The 6,237-nt window shown below is 39.1% G+C and overlaps 1 protein-coding gene across 3 annotated transcripts in view; it reads right to left on the bottom strand.

Annotated features, from left to right (window-relative positions):
- The window catches only part of NCKAP5 (NCK-associated protein 5), a 904,755-nt gene that overhangs the window by 377,990 nt on the left and 520,528 nt on the right, over positions 1-6,237 (bottom strand). The gene's annotated exons all lie outside the window — the stretch shown is intronic.

The raw sequence follows: 6,237 nt of genomic DNA, 5'->3' as shown, positions 1-6,237 counted from the left end.
TGTATATATAGCCACACATGCACACAATGCTTAATCCAGGGATATGTTTGCTATTGTGTAAACTCTAGTTTTCTGCTTGTTTGTTTTTTGTTTTTGCGGAGACAGAGTCTTGCTCTAGGCTGGAGTGAGTGGCTCAATCTCTGTTCACTACAACCTTTACCTCCTGGGTTCAAGCAATTCTTGTGCCTCAGCCTCCCAAGTAACTGGGATTACAGGTGTGCACCACTATGCCTGGCTAATTTTTTGTATTTTAGTAGAGACGAGGTTTTGCCACGTTGCCCAGGCTGTTCTTGAACTCCTGAGCTCAGGAAATCCACCCTCCTCTGCCTCCCAAAGTGCTGGGATTACAGGCGTGAACCACCATACCCAGTCTAAATTCTAGTTCTTAAGCAAGGGAATGGACAATGGTATGCACACTTCTGAGATGACCCCAGGTGATTTGTATGACATATTTTCTCCTTTGGCTGAGGCTGGACCTAGCATCTGGCTTCAGACAACAGAAAACAGCACACTTGATGTCACTTCTGTAGTTACATGAGGAAAGAGTGTGACTTCCATCTTACTAGTGTTGGGCCTAAGAACACGTCACCCCAAAATATGACTGTAGGAGACTAGGATATGCCAGCCCAAAACATATTCCTTTCACATATTTTGAGCTGGTTATTCTGAGAAAATGCAGACACAGAAGTAGCTCTGAAAACCTCTCCTTTTGTAAAAGAAATTGACAGCTATAAAGGAAATCTTCATTAGTAGAAGTATTTGTATCAGGAAGAAGGCTGCTCATTAGAGAACTTTTATTACTTGAAAGCAGGAAATGCCATTCCAAAGTATGTTGCTTTGGTACGCTGACTACTTCAAACTGAGGGCACCTGGGAAGGGAAGGTGCAGGGAGGGGCTGTCTCTGGGCTCCCCTTATCTGCCTCCAGGAGTGGCTCAGCTGTCATGAATCCCCTCTCTGGGAATCTTACCAACTAGGGAGGTCTGACTCATCACAGAGAAAACCAGAGTTGGACACAATGCCCAATCACCTGTTCTTTGGAGTGTCCATTCCTCTTTCCCAGAATCAATGACTCCCCTGTAAGCTGCCTACATGTCCCTCCTCTATTCCCTCAGAAGATGGTAATATGCTTCTAGATCTCACTGGGTTTTGGGATATTCACGTTTCCTTCCTGTGATGCCCTATGCGTGTAATAAATGTGTCCGCCTTTTCTCCTATTCAATTGTCTTACGTCAATTTAATTCATAGCTCAGCCAAAGAACCGGGAAGGGTGAAGGAAGCCATCTCCCTCTCCCCTACACTAGCGAACTGTATTACCTTCTCTGCTGGCTTGCTTTGATGAGGCAAACTGCCATGTTGGAGAGGCCCATGTGGCATGGAACTAAGAGCTGCAACTGGCCAGTAGGGAGTGAATCCCACCAACAGCAAATGAGCTTGGAAGCCAATCCTTCCCCAGTGGAGCCTCGAGGTGACTCCCATCCCAGCCCACACCTTCAGCTAAGCCTCTGAGAAATCCTGAAGCAGAGGACACAGCTTACCCATGCCTGGATCCCAGATGCGCAGAGACTGAGACAATCAATGTGTGTTTTGTTTGAGGGTAAAGATTTGGGGTAATTTGTTACAGGACAAGAGACAACTAGTACAAGCACCAAGTGTTAAACAGGTCCTCTCCATTCAAACTTCGAAGTTTTCTCCATATTAATGTTCACCAGCACTTTTTCATACTCTCTCTCAGACCTGTGAATATTTTTTCATATTATTTTAAAATATACATATATTGTTCTATTATAATGTACTTACATTTCTTCATCCTGCTTCCATTTCTCCTTTAAGTAAAGCTTGGTTGCAAATTATCTTTATTGATTTTTTATAATTTTACATTTATTTTAGATTTAGGGGGTACATGTACAGATTTGTTACATGGGTATATTGCATAAAGCTGAGATTTGGGGTATGAATCCCATCACCCAGGTACTGATTGTAGTATCCAGTGGGTAGTTTTTCAGCCCATGCCTCTCCTCCCTCCCGCTCCCCACTTCTAGTAGTCCCCAGGGTCTATTATTCCTATCTTTGTGTACATGTATACGTAGTGCTTAGCTCCTACTTATAAGTGCAATATGCACTTATATGCATATAAGTGCAAGAATATGCAATATTTGATTTTCTGTTCCTGCATTAATTTGCTTAGGATAATGACCTCCAGCTGCACCCATGCTGCTGCAAAGGACATGATTGCATTCTTTGTTATGGCGGTGTAGTATTCCATGGTATATATATACCATATTTTAAAATGAAATTCACCATTGATGGGTACCTAGGTTGATTTCATGTCTTTGCTATTGTGAATATTGCTGCGAAAAATCACCTTATTATAATCAGCAAGGAACTTAGTCCCCATCAGTCCTTACACCCAGGACTGGCTCTCCTGCATATACTCAATATATAACCTTTGCATGTGAGACACATTTGTATGTCTTAACTCCTTCTCACTGACATGAATGTAAACTATATAAAAACATTAAATAGACCTAACCATAAAGTATAAACATCTATGACCCAAATAGAATTGTGTGTACTTCACAGGTCTTCAATGCATATTGGGATTGAGTTTGCAGATGCAGTACAAGCTCTTTTCAAAGAAAATTCAAAGGCTACTCAAAACTGTCTCACAAAAAAAGAAATTAATGTCATCACCTACTGCATATATTTGAAATAAATATGTTGCATAAAAACAAACTGCACACAGACACATATTTTAGTAGACTATAAGCTAAGAATGACAACCATCAGGCCTTTACAAGGTATCAAATGAGAATCATTCAAAGAAAAGTTTTACTCATATCTTACATAGTACTAAAATGTAATACTCATTATGCAATCAAATTATGAATCTGAATAAGCAAACATAAACTATGGCATTTTATTTAATTCTGAAAATTTAGAGTTAACGTATCTTTCACTAAAGATAAAACATTTTTAAAAGATGTTCAAAACCTCATTTACTTGTATTTAGTACACTAAATGTAGGAGAAAGTTATACACTTATTTTAAACAATTATAATTTCCCCATATTGAAAACAACAGCTGTGGAAGAAGGTAATTAACGTGATTTACTATATAATCATTCTATCATTATATGCTATTTGGAAATATAGAAGCAAAACTGAGTAGCTTTCTAGCTTGCACTCATAAAGACACTTGTTTTCTCAATCTTCTCCTCTTATGTATCAACTTTACATGAATAACAGTTTTGTTAATTTAGGAGAGGACATTTTATGATATGTTTCCTTGGATTGGGGAACTCAGTCCCTGTTGCTTGGTACAGCTGTCTAGCATGTGTTACTAGCGCCACACACCATGTTGCAAAGAGACCCAGCACACATCTTCCTGGAGTGATAATGCATTTGACTATATGCCATATAGAAAATATGATGAGGAATCTGAAAAGATAACTAAGTCTTATAGTTGTCTACTATTTTTGACTGTGCTTCCAGGTGTTTTGAAAAGAATGATAATACCAGATGAATTAGTCCAATTACCACCCTAGAGAAAGGGACAAAGAAAAATGTGCTTCCTCTCTTCACTTTACCATCCTTATTACCATCCAATTTTCTCCAACTTATTCCTCCCACTATCTTTTGTGGTTGAATTATGATGTTGCAAGAAGATTTAAAACTAGGCAACAATCCAAAACTTTTTCCTACATTGGGGAAAATGATTCCCAGTACCTAGATCTCTAAAGATGACTCAATGCTGTTTGATATATACAATGTAAAGCTACTAATCAGTCAGCATATAATCTATGTTTATTTGCTTTATTTTGGCTTCGGAGAAAGCAAAAGCTTCTACTTTGCATGCTTCCAGGATGAGAAAACTACAATCATGTCATTCAATGAAACTTAGCTCATTGATGGAAAGTACAGGTGTAGGGGCTGGTGAATAAAGTATTACTGCTTATTTCTGAGTGGATTAAGCATCTGTGAGAGGTGTGAAAAATTGTCAAAAGTCACTGTTGGGTTCTGTGGGTAGAAGTGAGTTTTAGAGGAGAGCCTGACACTTTGTTAATTATGGCATCAACACTCCACTAAATGTTAGCAAGGAGCAGACCTAGAGAAAGACAAGACCAAGAGGAGTGAATTCAGAACTTTCCAAGTAACTATAGTCTGGGATTAGTGAACAGATTATTTCTAGCACAGACTTTTAGTGATATTTCTATCTGAGCCACAAAAGATTCAAGTTTATTCTTAAGCTCCAGGGATTGTAGTCATGATGAGACTGCCCAGAAAGGGTAGAAGATATTCTTTTAAAAATTTTTTAAGTTCCATGGTACATGTGCAAGATATGCAGATTTGTTACATAGGTAAATTTGTGCCATGGTGGTTTGCTGCACTTATCAACCCATTACCTAGGTATTAAGCCCAGCGTGCATTAGCTATTTTTCCTGATGCTTTTCCTCCCACTCTCTGTTGACAGGCCCCAAGCATCTGTTGTTTCTTGGCTTTTTAATAACTGCTATTCTGATCGGTGTGAGATGGTATCTCGTTGTGGTTTTGATTTGCATTTCTCTAATGATCGGTGATGTTGAGCTTTTTTTCATGTTTGCTGGATGCCATAAATATTTACTTTTGAGAAGTGTCTGTTCATGTCTTTTGCCCACTTTTTAATGGGGTTGTGGGGTTTTTTTCTTCTAAATTTGTTTAGGTTCCTTGTAGACTCTGGATATTAGACTTTTGTTAGATGGATAGATTGCAAAAATTTTCTCCCATTCTGTAGGTTGTTTGATGATAGGTTCTTTTGCTGAGTAGCACATATTCTTAACATGGTCATCTAAAGTCACAGTCAACTAAATCTGTTCTAGTGTCTGTGTTTTTTTTTTTTTTTTTAAGAACACAGTCAAGGATCATTGTGGATTCACTTTCAGGAAACTTCCCTGGCCTTGAGACTAAGAAGCAGCATTCCAGAAGGAAATCATCATGAAAAAAGTTCAAGAATTCAGAAAATCAGGCACCTTTCAACATAAGCAACGTTTTGCTGCTATTCTGAACAAACCGTAAAGACTTCTTAGGAGGAAAAGATGTGACCTTCATTTTAACTGGCTTTATTAGATTTCCGTTCTAGGCCCAGGCATATTTAGTCAAAGGAGGCCTTGGCTTAGATACTGGACTGTCTTTGAGAAAGCCTGTGTGCTGCAGAAGCCTTCCAGGGAACTAACCTTGGTGCTGGCCTCGAATTCCTTCTGCCAACACCTCTCTTACTTGCTAATTTGATCCTAATCTTTCTATAGACAAAATTTCTATCACTGTGGTCCATTGTGCTCATTGAGATACGCTTCTCGCTTGATGAATATTTTTAGCTATGGTCCAACTACGGATTCAGACAGACCTCTAGCATCACATGCAACTCCATGCTAGCCTGTCTCTTCTGTCCTGCTCTATTCCTATGTCACCCAGGATACCTACCAGGGCAGTTCACTCCAATGCGTCCTTACAAAATGCTGTGAGTCATGCTGTAGAGCAGGGTGAGAGACTCACTTCCAAGAGAGTAAATGCATCAGGGAGGGCAAGACATTCTGCAACTGGCCAGTATAGCTATCCTTTCAAGTAATAATGGTGTCTCCCCGTATCTACTTCCCCCATGAGCCAGTAACCATTAAAATGACTATGACCAGAAAACATGACAAGCATCAAGATCTGATGGTTCTAATGCAGACAGGTCAGTTCATACACATCACCCCAGCATGTAACACCCATGAACCACATGACAAATACCCTCATCTCTCCTTTTCATTTAGTGTAGCTCCTAATTTAAAGGATTATAGATTATATGTCACTAAACAAATTATTGGCACCTATATTCCAAACCTATTTTAAGTGTTTTGCATGTATTAACTCATACAATTTTCAAGATGATAATTTCTATGCGTAGTTATTATACTTCTCTCCAATAATTAGATGAAGCACCTGAGACAGACAGGTCCAATGACTAGCTCAAGGTCATACAGAGTGTAAGTGGTAGAGTTGGAATACAAATTCAGGTGATTTGACTCCAGCATCCATTATCCAAACTGCTTCACGACTCTAAGGGTATATAGGGAGTTGTACGGGGGGACTCCTGTCACAGAAGGGAGGCTGGACTAGAACTGTTAGGTTCCTTCTAGTTTGAAACTTTTGTGACTCCAAGAAGAAACATATTTTTCTTATACAAATGATCTTTTCCAACAATGCATATTCTATGCTAAC

This window comes from Mandrillus leucophaeus, unplaced genomic scaffold (assembly GCF_000951045.1).
Source record: "Mandrillus leucophaeus isolate KB7577 unplaced genomic scaffold, Mleu.le_1.0 Scaffold94, whole genome shotgun sequence".
Classification (NCBI taxonomy): Eukaryota; Metazoa; Chordata; class Mammalia; order Primates; family Cercopithecidae; genus Mandrillus; species Mandrillus leucophaeus.
Note: the sequence above shows the minus strand (reverse complement) of the source record. Positions and strands in the feature narration are given on the sequence as shown.